This window comes from Ranitomeya variabilis, chromosome 2, assembly GCF_051348905.1.
Source record: "Ranitomeya variabilis isolate aRanVar5 chromosome 2, aRanVar5.hap1, whole genome shotgun sequence".
NCBI lineage: Eukaryota > Metazoa > Chordata > Amphibia > Anura > Dendrobatidae > Ranitomeya > Ranitomeya variabilis.
In genome coordinates this window covers 421,531,782-421,547,512 of record NC_135233.1, presented here as the reverse complement: position 1 = coordinate 421,547,512, position 15,731 = coordinate 421,531,782, and the positions used below count along the sequence as shown (strand labels likewise).

Genomic DNA, 15,731 nt, shown 5'->3' with positions numbered 1-15,731 from the left:
AGAGGGGACCCGTCGTTGTTTGAAAGAAAAAATCTACCCGGATGTATGACCATCGTATAGTGTTTAACTATTTTTAGCGGGCATATAGGGGCCGTCTGACGCCTTGACCAATCCATGTCCCCCTCCCGGTGGGGTCGCGTTTGGATCTACATACTCCAATGTGCAGAGCTTCGCTGCATATGACGAGGTCTTCGTTGATTAAACCGCCTACTGATGCTGTTTTTTTTTTTTTTTTTGACTGCGGCACTAATTCACTGATGCGAAGCGCCCCGAAGAAGGCGATTGCGAACGCTGCAGATATCAGCGTTGCCTCGTATTGTGACTTGCACACTGATGAAGATATTGCAACTACGTCGTGCAGTAGCTTTAAGGTAACTGGGCGACGGCATTCCTGACTAGGTTGGAGCCCTTTCCGGCCTTTAACGGCTTGTTTGATGAGAAAATATTTGGTTATGTCCATCCACCCCAGCAGCTGAGAGAAGAAGGCTATTCCCGATAAATGACGGTACGCTAATGTCCCTGACGCACCTCTACGCCTGAGCCGTTCTAAGAGTTCTACAAAGACGTCGCATCTCGCCCGTTCGCACCTGTCGACTGGCGTTCCTTGAGTTAGTGAGCACCACTCCTCCCACGCCTTACCGTAAACCTGCCAAGTAGCCGGTGTCACTGAAGCACGGATCACGGGCATCAGTGATTGGCCACCATGTCCAAGAGGGAAGGAGGACATTGTAGGCCCGATGTTTGCCTTTGGGGAGGAAGAGTTTGAATGCCTGCCAATCGGAAGATAACAAAGAGTTAACAATTTTATCATCTACAGATGCTGTAACGGCACCAGATGTTGTGTTTGAGGCATAATAGTGCTAGGTGGCGCAACAGCGCGAGTGCTGGCTGAGAAGAAGAGGGCATGCTGTTTAGGGCTATTGCTGTTCTCAGCTGTTTGGTTAGAAATCGGATGTTCGTATTTTCCAATTGTGCCCCCATAGCTCGATGCCAAGATCTCTACCAGTGCTGGGTCACGGCCCCATGCGGCCGTGGTCCATAGTTCAGGCCATTGGCCTTTTCACCACTGGTCCTTGTAGATTGCCGCAAAACCATCTGCAATATTTCCACCGACCCTTAGGCCTAAATCTTTTGTTTGGCGTCCCCCGCGCCATAACGCATGTATGATGTCAAGCCCGTAAATAATCTCATTTACTGTCCTCTGAGCATATTCCCGGGGACCTGTATTCATTGCCCGCATTATGAAACCATATTTCACCCATTCGTAAAGTCCACCTCAGGGACGCTTGTTCCACCGTCCGCCGGACCATTGAGTTCGCCAAAATGAAAACACTCACCGCTATCTGCTTCTGGCAGAGTGACTCCTATTGATGGAGGAACTCCTGCTCCAGTGTAGTTTATTCTCATTTGCCGTAAAAACCCGTTCGGCATTGCTTTATCATTGATTCGTCATAGCTGTATTAACCGCCTTTTTTGGCATCGATTCAAGTAACCACCTTTTTCGGCATTAATTCCTTAGTGATCATACCATGCACACCGATTGCGTGTCACAGGAGGAGTGACCTCCGCCAACGGAGGAACTCCGACTCCTGTGTAGCTCTTTTGTAAACCCTTCGGTTGAAGGATGAAAACCGGCTCCCGTTGGTTGGACTGGCTGGTAGCCCTGGGTGAAGATTCACTCAGGCTGTCAGTCAGCGATGGAGCACACAATGATTTTAACGGGCCCGCCATCGAGCCTAGTTCTATTATTTTTTGAAAATCTTGGGAATTCGCGTGCTGATTTTAACTTGGGGACTGTGCTCGAAGGGGATATAGAAGCCGTATTTAAAGCAGAAATGTGGTTGCTGCGCCGCTTCTTATTGGGATAACGGTTTAGCCATGGGCCATTGCGGTTAAGTTCACCGGGGTTAAACGTCGAAGGCGCTCTGTTTTGCTTGGCGGGTACACCTGAATGCAGGGTGTCCACCTCCGCAGGAGGAGCATTCGTGTCTATATTTACAGGACCCTTGGAAGCGGCAGTATCCGTCGTTAAAAAGTACGCCGGCCCCATGTCCGCGTCCGACCCCTGTATTCTGGCCTGCTGTTGCTGAGTGATAAGTGGTCTCTGATGAAAAGAGGGGCTGTTTTTTGGGACAGCATGAATCGTAACCATACGTCCGTCGCTTTCACTCCCCAGCCCAAGTCTGGTTGCAAGGCCAGCCGCCTGCGGAACTCCTCGTCGTACCGTTTCCATGCAGACCCGCCATGACACTTATAGGAATTATAGATTAGGGCCTGAGCTAAATAGTTCGGAACAGCGTTCTGGGTGCTTTTGGCCCATGATACAGCCGAGAAACGCGAAAGCCTGAAGCCAGTTATTCATCGTTTGCGCTATTTTTGGTTTGCTCTTATCTTGTAAACGCGCGGTATGAATTATATATTAGTTCTTGGTAAATAAATAATTCGGAACGACGTTCTGGGGATTTTAAATTATTTGCAGTAGTTTGGCAAGGGTCTGGGTTTAAAAGGGATATAAAAGCCGTTTTTAAAACCGAAATATAGCAGTTCCGCCGCTTTAACCGCTTGCCTATTCTCCTTTCCTTGTCGACGAACTGTTGGTCGGCCGATAACAGTGACCATATATCTACGCTAGCATTATCCCAAATTTTTTGCTTTGTCTCTAACTCAACGTGCGCTCCTAGCGGGCTAACTCCACAGAAAAATGCATCCTTGTGCAGACTAGCTGCTTGGGTGGTGCTAGTGTCAGTTGGTACGCCTGGGCATGTCAACTGCTGAACTAGGGTCTTGATAGCGGCTGCCAGCTCGCTTTCTCCCGCATTTTGTGTTGTAGAGTGCTCACCGATATCAAAGAACTCACCGCTGTCAGATGCGGGCCGAGTGTCTCCGGACGGAGGTACTCTGGCTCCTGCCGAGGCGCTGTCCTGGTGCTGGCCGCCCGCCCAGGAGGATGAAGATGGCGTGCCAGCGGCCAGCGCCGTGGCACGGGGATGTCTTCTGCTGCATTGTGTCTGGTGCCGAGCGTCCCCTGGAGAGGGAGGTGCTCCGGCTTCTACTGTTTTGATGGTTCGGTGCTGGCTGGTGGACCGGGGAGGTACGTATGGCGTGTCTCCCCGTGCGTCAGCCCAGGATGGAGCACGTGACGGATGACCTCTGTCGTGTGCTCGAGGATGGGGATGTATTCTGCTGCATTGTGTCTGGTGCCGAGCGTCCCCTGGAGAGGGAGGTGCTCCGGCTTCTATTGTTTTGATGGTTCGGTGCTGGCTGGTGGACCGGGGAGGTACGTATGGCATGTCTCCCCGTGCGTCAGCCCAGGATGGAGCACGTGACGGATGACCTCTGTCGTGTGCTCGAGGATGGGGATGTATTCTGCTGCATTGTGTCTGGTGCCGAGCGTCCCCTGGAGAGGGAGGTGCTCCGGCTTCTATTGTTTTGATGGTTCGATGCTGGCTGGTGGACCGGGGAGGTACGTATGACATGTCTCCCCGTGCGTCAGCCCAGGATGGAGCACGTGACGGATGACCTCTGTCGTGTGCTCGAGGATGAGAGGCTATTGGGGCTCCGATCTCCGCCTGGTCCGTAACGGGGGGTGTCAGTGTCTGTTCCCACCGGGTACCCGCTCTGGGTGTCCGGTGAGACCGCCGTCTTTCGGCATGCGACCGGTACCGCCCGTTGTAACTCCCCGATGTCTCTGAGCCGGTTGTGGATGGCGAGCGCCATCTGGAGGAGCGGGATCTATGGTGGCTCCTGTATAAGTGGTGTCGGCGACTGGAGTGGGAATGCCAACAGCTAGAGGGACAGCGGGGACGGTGGCGGGAATCTACTGATGAGGCCCAGAGGGTGAGGACGATCGGCGGCATCTATGCCTGTGATTGCCGTGTCTAGGGGTTGTGTTGGGGACATTTAATTCGGGATTGGGGGGGGGACGTAAATTTGGTTATGGGGCGTGAGTAGCGGTGCAGGGCATAGAGCCGGGGAAGGCACAGCGACTGTTAGGCTTGCACTGCGGGGTGAGCTTAAAAGGGGCAGGGGCTGATAGGAAACTGTCTGCGATTTGCGTTTGTGACCATGGGGTTGTTGGAGGAGCACAATTTATTGTAGCTGTGTTTGTGCTTGGTGCGTACACTTCTGGCCGCAGAGCGTGCTGGCCGGTACGTTTAGACCGGTGAACCACGCTCTGCGGCCGTATCTGAGGCTCTGGCCCCCTGACCGCCCGCCCCCCGCACAGGCAACGCTGATGTGCCTGCTGGGGGGACATGGCAGGCCAGGAGTGGGCTGGCCAGGGGTCCCCCGTGGTGCAGCCCGGGTGTAGCAGGGGTCGGTGCGGCGCTGCGTGACGGGAACTGGCTCGGAGGGTTAGGGGGCGCTGCATATGAGGCGCCCCCCCGAACGATTTGGCGGGCTGGGGGCCCTCAGGCTATCGCTGTGCTAACAGCGCGCGCAGGGGCGTATGTGTGCGGGGCATGATGATCCCCGGCCGGCATCAGGGAGGGGAGACTCCCCGCCGCTTCAGGGGACCGGCGCTGCGCCCGAGCTGATTGCCCGCGCTGTACCCCGGTCCTCCAGAGCGGCTGGTGCACAGCCGAGGACACCGGGGCGGCCACCTGCCTGCCCCAGAAAAGCTGTGGGGCTGCAGGGAGGAAGTGGGCGTGTCCCACGCGGCCCACACTGCACCCTGGGAGGAAGGGCGGGCCTGGAATGTGTGAGAGGGGGAGGCATCCACTAAGCGCGCCGGGCCCCGGGCTTCAGAGCGGTGACCGGAAGTGACCGGGGCCCGGGCGCACTCGTAGTATGGTGCGGGCGCCCGGGACCGGCGGGGAGCGGAACCCGGGGCAAGCGCCGCGAAGCCCGCCACGCCACCCGGAGCCGTGCGAGGGGCAGAAACACGGCGGCCCTGCAGCGCCGGCTCCGCTCCGACACGCAAGCGCACGGGAGGACGGGAGGAACGCCCCAAGCGTCCACCCGGCGGCGCCGCTGCGCCGTGGCCAGCAGGAGTGCCGGGGGGCTGGGAGCGGGAGCCCCGGGGTCTGCGGTGGACGGGACCGACAACATGGGCAAGCGAGCGGGGGCCAGCAGCGCAGGGGCGACAGGCGAGGACGAGGCCCCAGGAGGGGGTGGGTGTGCAAGGGACGGAGCCCTGGGGGACGATGGAGAGGCTGGGGGGTGAGGAGAGGGCACAGGAAGGTGAGCACCCAGGCCAGAATTAAGGGATCGCGACCATTGCTCACCTTCCTGTGCAGCTCCCTGCTGTAGGGCCTCGATCGCAGGGGCAGCCACCGCGGTCAGGATGTCCGGGACAACAGCTTCCAAGGGTCAGCCGGGGAGAAAGAGGGAGAACCTGGCCCCGTCACTAGAATTTAACCCCTGAGGGTGTGGCCTGACTCACCTCTTCTCCCCGGTTGGTCCGCCGGGCGTCCCAATCATGACCTCACCTGGGGAGGTAGTGGGAGGGGGGGAATTTGGCACTGCACAGATTTCCCCTCTAGCTGTCCCTTAGGGGCTCTGCAGTCAGAGGCACGTTCCTTATACAGTGCCGTGCCTACCATTAGTACAGCTACATGTCTGCGCCCCCCTATACAGGTATATATATCCTGAGTGCAGAGTGTATAGAGCTATATGTACATTAGTACAGCTACATGTCTGCGCCCCCATATACAGGTATATAGCCTGAGTGCAGTGTGTATAGAGCTATATGTACATTAGTACAGCTACATGTCTGCGCCCCCATATACAGGTATATATCCTGAGTGCAGTGTATAGAGCTATATGTACATTAGTACAGCTACATGTCTGCGCCCCCATATACAGGTATATATCCTGAGTGCAGTGTATAGAGCTATATGTACATTAGTACAGCTACATGTCTGCGCCCCCATATACAGGTATATATCCTGAGTGCAGAGTGTATAGAGCTATATGTACATTAGTACAGCTACATGTCTGCGCCCTCATATACAGGTATATAGCCTGAGTGCAGTGTATAGAGCTATATATACATTAGTACAGCTACATGTCTGCGCCCCCCTATACAGGTATATATATCCTGAGTGCAGAGTGTATAGAGCTATATGTACATTAGTACAGCTACATGTCTGCGCCCTCATATACAGGTATATAGCCTGAGTGCAGTGTGTATAGAGCTATATGTACATTAGTACAGCTACATGTCTGCGCCCCCATATACAGGTATATAGCCTGAGTGCAGTGTGTATAGAGCTATATGTACATTAGTACAGCTACATGTCTGCGCCCCCATATACAGGTATATATCCTGAGTGCAGTGTATAGAGCTATATGTACATTAGTACAGCTACATGTCTGCGCCCCCATATACAGGTATATATCCTGAGTGCAGAGTGTATAGAGCTATATGTACATTAGTACAGCTACATGTCTGCGCCCTCATATACAGGTATATAGCCTGAGTGCAGTGTATAGAGCTATATGTACATTAGTACAGCTACATGTCTGCGCCCCCCTATACAGGTATATATATCCTGAGTGCAGAGTGTATAGAGCTATATGTACATTAGTACAGCTACATGTCTGCGCCCTCATATACAGGTATATAGCCTGAGTGCAGTGTGTATAGAGCTATATGTACATTAGTACAGCTACATGTCTGCGCCCCCATATACAGGTATATATCCTGAGTGCAGTGTATAGAGCTATATGTACATTAGTACAGCTACATGTCTGCGCCCCCATATACAGGTATATATCCTGAGTGCAGTGTATAGAGCTATATGTACATTAGTACAGCTACATGTCTGCGCCCCCATATACAGGTATATAGCCTGAGTGCAGAGTATATAGAGCTATATGTACATTAGTACAGCTACATGTCTGCGCCCCCATATACAGGTATATATCCTGAGTGCAGTGTATAGAGCTATATGTACATTAGTACAGCTACATGTCTGCGCCCCCATATACAGGTATATATCCTGAGTGCAGTGTATAGAGCTATATGTACATTAGTACAGCTACATGTCTGCGCCCCCATATACAGGTATATAGCCTGAGTGCAGAGTATATAGAGCTATATGTACATTAGTACAGCTACATGTCTGCGCCCCCATATACAGGTATATAGCCTGAGTGCAGTGTGTATAGAGCTATATGTACATTAGTACAGCTACATGTCTGCGCCCCCATATACAGGTATATATCCTGAGTGCAGTGTATAGAGCTATATGTACATTAGTACAGCTACATGTCTGCGCCCCCATATACAGGTATATAGCCTGAGTGCAGTGTGTATAGAGCTATATGTACATTAGTACAGCTACATGTCTGCGCCCCCATATACAGGTATATATCCTGAGTGCAGTGTATAGAGCTATATGTACATTAGTACAGCTACATGTCTGCGCCCCCATATACAGGTATATATCCTGAGTGCAGAGTGTATAGAGCTATATGTACATTAGTACAGCTACATGTCTGCGCCCTCATATACAGGTATATAGCCTGAGTGCAGTGTATAGAGCTATATATACATTAGTACAGCTACATGTCTGCGCCCCCCTATACAGGTATATATATCCTGAGTGCAGAGTGTATAGAGCTATATGTACATTAGTACAGCTACATGTCTGCGCCCTCATATACAGGTATATAGCCTGAGTGCAGTGTGTATAGAGCTATATGTACATTAGTACAGCTACATGTCTGCGCCCCCATATACAGGTATATAGCCTGAGTGCAGTGTGTATAGAGCTATATGTACATTAGTACAGCTACATGTCTGCGCCCCCATATACAGGTATATATCCTGAGTGCAGTGTATAGAGCTATATGTACATTAGTACAGCTACATGTCTGCGCCCCCATATACAGGTATATATCCTGAGTGCAGAGTGTATAGAGCTATATGTACATTAGTACAGCTACATGTCTGCGCCCTCATATACAGGTATATAGCCTGAGTGCAGTGTATAGAGCTATATGTACATTAGTACAGCTACATGTCTGCGCCCCCCTATACAGGTATATATATCCTGAGTGCAGAGTGTATAGAGCTATATGTACATTAGTACAGCTACATGTCTGCGCCCTCATATACAGGTATATAGCCTGAGTGCAGTGTGTATAGAGCTATATGTACATTAGTACAGCTACATGTCTGCGCCCCCATATACAGGTATATATCCTGAGTGCAGTGTATAGAGCTATATGTACATTAGTACAGCTACATGTCTGCGCCCCCATATACAGGTATATATCCTGAGTGCAGTGTATAGAGCTATATGTACATTAGTACAGCTACATGTCTGCGCCCCCATATACAGGTATATAGCCTGAGTGCAGAGTATATAGAGCTATATGTACATTAGTACAGCTACATGTCTGCGCCCCCATATACAGGTATATATCCTGAGTGCAGTGTATAGAGCTATATGTACATTAGTACAGCTACATGTCTGCGCCCCCATATACAGGTATATATCCTGAGTGCAGTGTATAGAGCTATATGTACATTAGTACAGCTACATGTCTGCGCCCCCATATACAGGTATATAGCCTGAGTGCAGAGTATATAGAGCTATATGTACATTAGTACAGCTACATGTCTGCGCCCCCATATACAGGTATATATCCTGAGTGCAGTGTATAGAGCTATATGTACATTAGTACAGCTACATGTCTGCGCCCCCATATACAGGTATATATCCTGAGTGCAGAGTGTATAGAGCTATATGTACATTAGTACAGCTACATGTCTGTGCCCCCATATACAGGTATATATCCTGAGTGCAGAGTGTATAGAGCTATATGTACATTAGTACAGCTACATGTCTGCGCCCTCATATACAGGTATATAGCCTGAGTGCAGTGTGTATAGAGCTATATGTACATTAGTACAGCTACATGTCTGCGCCCTCATATACAGGTATATAGCCTGAGTGCAGTGTATAGAGCTATATGTACATTAGTACAGCTACATGTCTGCGCCCTCATATACAGGTATATATCCTGAGTGCAGAGTGTATAGAGCTATATGTACATTAGTACAGCTACATGTCTGCGCCCCCATATACAGGTATATATATCCTGAGTGCAGAGTGTATAGAGCTATATGTACATTAGTACAGCTACATGTCTGCGCCCTCATATACAGGTATATAGCCTGAGTGCAGTGTATAGAGCTATATGTACATTAGTTCAGCTACATGTCTGCGCCCTCATATACAGGTATATAGCCTGAGTGCAGTGTATAGAGCTATATGTACATTAGTACAGCTACATGTCTGCGCCCCCCTATACAGGTATATATATCCTGAGTGCAGAGTGTATAGAGCTATATGTACATTAGTACAGCTACATGTCTGCGCCCTCATATACAGGTATATATCCTGAGTGCAGTGTGTATAGAGCTATATGTACATTAGTATAGCTACATGTCTGCGCCCCCATATACAGGTATATATCCTGAGTGCAGAGTGTACAGAGCTATATGTACATTAGTACAGCTACATGTCTGCGTCCTCATATACAAGTATATATCCTGAGTGCAGTGTATAGAGCTATATGTACATTAGTACAGCTACATGTCTGCGCTCCCATATACAGGTATATATCCTGAGTGCAGTGTGTATAGAGCTATATGTACATTAGTACAGCTACATGTCTGCGCCCTCATATACAGGTATATATCCTGAGTGCAGAGTGTACAGAGCTATATGTACATTAGTACAGCTACATGTCTGCGCCCTCATATACAGGTATATATCCTGAGTGCAGAGTGTATAGAGCTATATGTACATTAGTACAGCTACATGTCTGCGCCCTCATATACAGGTATATATCCTGAGTGCAGTGTGTATAGAGCTATATGTACATTAGTACAGCTACATGTCTGCGCCCTCATATACAGGTATATATCCTGAGTGCAGTGTGTATAGAGCTATATGTACATTAGTACAGCTACATGTCTGCGCCCCCATATACAGGTATATATCCTGAGTGCAGTGTATAGAGCTATATGTACATTAGTACAGCTACATGTCTGCGTCCTCATATACAAGTATATATCCTGAGTGCAGTGTATAGAGCTATATGTACATTAGTACAGCTACATGTCTGCGCTCCCATATACAGGTATATATCCTGAGTGCAGTGTGTATAGAGCTATATGTACATTAGTACAGCTACATGTCTGCGCTCCCATATACAGGTATATATCCTGAGTGCAGTGTGTATAGAGCTATATGTACACTAGTACAGCTACATGTCTGCGCCCCTATATACAGGTATATATCCTGAGTGCAGAGTGTACAGAGCTATATGTACATTAGTACAGCTACATGTCTGCGCCCTCATATACAGGTATATATCCTGAGTGCAGTGTACAGAGCTATATGTACATTAGTACAGCTACAGGTCTGCGTCCTCATATACAAGTATATATCCTGAGTGCAGTGTATAGAGCTATATGTACACTAGTACAGCTACATGTCTGCGCCCTCATATACAGGTATATATCCTGAGTGCAGAGTGTATAGAGCTATATGTACATTAGTACAGCTACATGTCTGCGCCCCCATATACAGGTATATATCCTGAGTGCAGAGTGTACAGAGCTATATGTACATTAGTACAGCTACATGTCTGCGCCCCCATATACAGGTACATATCCTGAGTGCAGTGTATAGAGCTATATGTACATTAGTACAGCTACATGTCTGCGCCCTCATATACAAGTATATATCCTGAGTGCAGTGTACAGAGCTATATGTACATTAGTACAGCTACATGTCTGCGCCCTCATATACAGGTATATATCCTGAGTGCAGTGTATAGAGCTATATGTACATTAGTACAGCTACATGTCTGCGCCCCCCTATACAGGTATATATATCCTGAGTGCAGTGTATAGAGCTATATGTACATACAGCTACATGTCTACGCCCCCATATACAGGTATATAGCCTGAGTGCAGAGTGTACAGAGCTATATGTACATTAGTACAGCTACATGTCTGCGCTCCCATATACAGGTATATATCCTGAGTGCAGTGTGTATAGAGCTATATGTACATTAGTACAGCTACATGTCTGCGCCCTCATATACAGGTATATATCCTGAGTGCAGTGTATAGAGCTATATGTACATTAGTACAGCTACATGTCTGCGCCCTCATATACAAGTATATATCCTGAGTGCAGTGTATAGAGCTATATGTACATTAGTACAGCTACATGTCTGCGCTCCCATATACAGGTATATATCCTGAGTGCAGAGTGTATAGAGCTATATGTACATTAGTACAGCTACATGTCTACGCCCCCATATACAGGTATATATCCTGAGTGCAGTGTGTATAGAGCTATATGTACATTAGTACAGCTACATGTCTGCGCCCTCATATACAAGTATATATCCTGAGTGCAGTGTATAGAGCTATATGTACATTAGTACAGCTACATGTCTGCGCCCCCCTATACAGGTATATATATCCTGAGTGCAGTGTATAGAGCTATATGTACATACAGCTACATGTCTACGCCCCCATATACAGGTATATATCCTGAGTGCAGAGTGTACAGAGCTATATGTACATTAGTACAGCTACATGTCTGCGCTCCCATATACAGGTATATATCCTGAGTGCAGTGTGTATAGAGCTATATGTACATTAGTACAGCTACATGTCTGCGCCCCCATATACAGGTATATATCCTGAGTGCAGAGTGTACAGAGCTATATGTACATTAGTACAGCTACATGTCTGCGCCCCCCTATACAGGTATATATATCCTGAGTGCAGTGTATAGAGCTATATGTACATACAGCTACATGTCTACGCCCCCATATACAGGTATATATCCTGAGTGCAGAGTGTACAGAGCTATATGTACATTAGTACAGCTACATGTCTGCGCCCTCATATACAGGTATATAGCCTGAGTGCAGTGTATAGAGCTATATGTACATTAGTACAGCTACATGTCTGCGCCCCCCTATACAGGTATATATATCCTGAGTGCAGAGTGTATAGAGCTATATGTACATTAGTACAGCTACATGTCTGCGCCCTCATATACAGGTATATAGCCTGAGTGCAGTGTGTATAGAGCTATATGTACATTAGTACAGCTACATGTCTGCGCCCCCATATACAGGTATATAGCCTGAGTGCAGTGTGTATAGAGCTATATGTACATTAGTACAGCTACATGTCTGCGCCCCCATATACAGGTATATATCCTGAGTGCAGTGTATAGAGCTATATGTACATTAGTACAGCTACATGTCTGCGCCCCCCTATACAGGTATATATATCCTGAGTGCAGAGTGTATAGAGCTATATGTACATTAGTACAGCTACATGTCTGCGCCCTCATATACAGGTATATAGCCTGAGTGCAGTGTGTATAGAGCTATATGTACATTAGTACAGCTACATGTCTGCGCCCCCATATACAGGTATATAGCCTGAGTGCAGTGTGTATAGAGCTATATGTACATTAGTACAGCTACATGTCTGCGCCCCCATATACAGGTATATATCCTGAGTGCAGTGTATAGAGCTATATGTACATTAGTACAGCTACATGTCTGCGCCCCCATATACAGGTATATATCCTGAGTGCAGAGTGTATAGAGCTATATGTACATTAGTACAGCTACATGTCTGTGCCCCCATATACAGGTATATATCCTGAGTGCAGAGTGTATAGAGCTATATGTACATTAGTACAGCTACATGTCTGCGCCCTCATATACAGGTATATAGCCTGAGTGCAGTGTGTATAGAGCTATATGTACATTAGTACAGCTACATGTCTGCGCCCCCATATACAGGTATATATCCTGAGTGCAGAGTGTATAGAGCTATATGTACATTAGTACAGCTACATGTCTGCGCCCCGATATACAGGTATATATCCTGAGTGCAGAGTGTATAGAGCTATATGTACATTAGTACAGCTACATGTCTGCGCCCTCATATACAGGTATATAGCCTGAGTGCAGAGTGTATAGAGCTATATGTACATTAGTACAGCTACATGTCTGCGCCCTCATATACAGGTATATAGCCTGAGTGCAGTGTATAGAGCTATATGTACATTAGTACAGCTACATGTCTGCGCCCCCCTATACAGGTATATATATCCTGAGTGCAGTGTATAGAGCTATATGTACATACAGCTACATGTCTGCGCTCCCATATACAGGTATATATCCTGAGTGCAGTGTGTATAGAGCTATATGTACATTAGTACAGCTACATGTCTGCGCCCTCATATACAGGTAAATATCCTGAGTGCAGTGTATAGAGCTATATGTACATTAGTACAGCTACATGTCTGTGCTCCCATATACAGGTATATATCCTGAGTGCAGAGTGTATAGAGCTATATGTACATTAGTACAGCTACATGTCTGCGCCCCCATATACAGGTATATATCCTGAGTGCAGTGTATAGAGCTATATGTACATTAGTACAGCTACATGTCTGCGCCCCCATATACAGGTATATATCCTGAGTGCAGAGTGCACAGAGCTATATGTACATTAGTACAGCTACATGTCTACGCCCCCATATACAGGTATATATCCTGAGTGCAGAGTGTATAGAGCTATATGTACATTAGTACAGCTACATGTCTGCGCCCTCATATACAGGTATATATCCTGAGTGCAGAGTGTACAGAGCTATATGTACATTAGTACAGCTACATGTCTGCGCCCTCATATACAAGTATATATCCTGAGTGCAGTGTATAGAGCTATATGTACATTAGTACAGCTACATGTCTGCGCCCTCATATACAAGTATATATCCTGAGTGCAGTGTATAGAGCTATATGTACATTAGTACAGCTACATGTCTGCGCCCCCATATACAGGTATATATCCTGAGTGCAGTGTATAGAGCTATATGTACATTAGTACAGCTACATGTCTGCGCCCTCATATACAAGTATATATCCTGAGTGCAGAGTGTACAGAGCTATATGTACATTAGTACAGCTACATGTCTGCGCCCTCATATACAGGTATATATCCTGAGTGCAGTGTATAGAGCTATATGTACATTAGTACAGCTACATGTCTGCGCCCCCCTATACAGGTATATATATCCTGAGTGCAGTGTATAGAGCTATATGTACATACAGCTACATGTCTACGCCCCCATATACAGGTATATAGCCTGAGTGCAGTGTATAGAGCTATATGTACATTAGTACAGCTACATGTCTGCGCCCCCATATACAGGTATATATCCTGAGTGCAGTATATAGAGCTATATGTACATTAGTACAGCTACATGTCTGCGCCCTCATATACAGGTATATATCCTGAGTGCAGTGTATAGAGCTATATGTACATTAGTACAGCTACATGTCTGCGCCCCCCTATACAGGTATATATATCCTGAGTGCAGTGTATAGAGCTATATGTACATACAGCTACATGTCTGCGCCCCCATATACAGGTATATATCCTGAGTGCAGTGTATAGAGCTATATGTACATACAGCTACATGTCTGCGCCCCCATATACAGGTATATATCCTGAGTGCAGTGTATAGAGCTATATGTACATACAGCTACATGTCTACGCCCCCATATACAGGTATATAGCCTGAGTGCAGTGTATAGAGCTATATGTACATACAGCTAAGCTACATGTCATTGTCTGCGGCTGCGCACGTCTCAGCAGTGACGCCTCCTCTCCGCTGTCCTCTTCTTCTCCCGTCATTTTCCCGCCTCTCCGTCACCTCAGCTTCAGTCAGACACATAAGCCCCGCCCCTCCGCTCCGGATTGGCTACCTTCATGCTCACATTCTCAGGTATGGCCAATGATCGGATGGATGAGATTCTTAGCCCCGCCTCAGTATCGCGATTGGGCCAAGTTTGTACCGTCTTGCGTTCCGTAACATCATTTCTGTGTTCTCTCTCCGCTGATGGCTGGAAAGTTTTAGCAGGACTCCGGACTCGGCGGAAGAAGACGGGTATCCTGCCTGCGCCCCGCTCCGTCCCCGGGTGGACTGACGGTAAGCGGAGCGGTCAGGGGCCAGAGGGCAGCGTGGTGCGGGGGCAGAGGCCGCGTAGCCTGAGTTGTGCGGTTGTCATGGTAACACTAGGCAGTAGGTAGCGCTGGCCACGTGATCTGCGGTGCTCGGGCTGGAGGGGAAGCCGGGGGTCTCCGGGCAGAGTCCCCCACACATGTACCGTGCAGTCTGCGGAGCTCTGACCGCACACAGGACGCTGTATATAGTGGCCGAGGTCGCGCTGTGATGGGGCAGCGATCACACCCTGCGTTATATATGCGCCAGATTATACCGCACAGCAGAGGCAGAAATCACCGGCGCGTAAACGGAGTGCTGTCAGTCACCGGAAGGGTTCTGCCGGTATCCGAGAGGTGGCCGCCATGGGGTCATCTGTGAGTGGGTCTGACACCTGTAGGGGTCCGGCGTCATCTGCGGTGGGGTCTGATACCTGTAGGGGTCTGGCGTCATCTGCGGTGGGGTCTGACACCTGTAGGGGTCCGGCATCATCTGCGGTGGGGTCTGATTCCTGTAGGGGTCCGGCGTCATCTGCGGTCGGGTCTGATACCTGTAGGGGTCCGGCTTCATCTGCGGTGGGGTCTGACACCTGTAGGGGTCCGGCGTCATCTGCGGTGGGGTCTGACACCTGTAGGGGTCCGGCATCATCTGCGGTGGGGTCTGATTCCTGTAGGGGTCCGGCATCATCTGCGGTCGGGTCTGATACCTGTA

At 48.5% G+C, this 15,731-nt stretch overlaps 1 protein-coding gene across 1 annotated transcript in view; it reads left to right on the top strand.

The window, feature by feature from the left end:
• The first annotated feature begins 14,823 nt into the window (after positions 1 to 14,823).
• STK33 (serine/threonine kinase 33) overlaps positions 14,824 to 15,731 on the top strand; it is a 74,412-nt gene continuing 73,504 nt past the window's right edge. The window contains exon 1 of the mRNA XM_077286618.1: positions 14,824 to 15,008. The gene's annotated coding sequence lies outside the window, so the exon portion shown is untranslated. The remainder of the gene's footprint in view (positions 15,009 to 15,731) is intronic.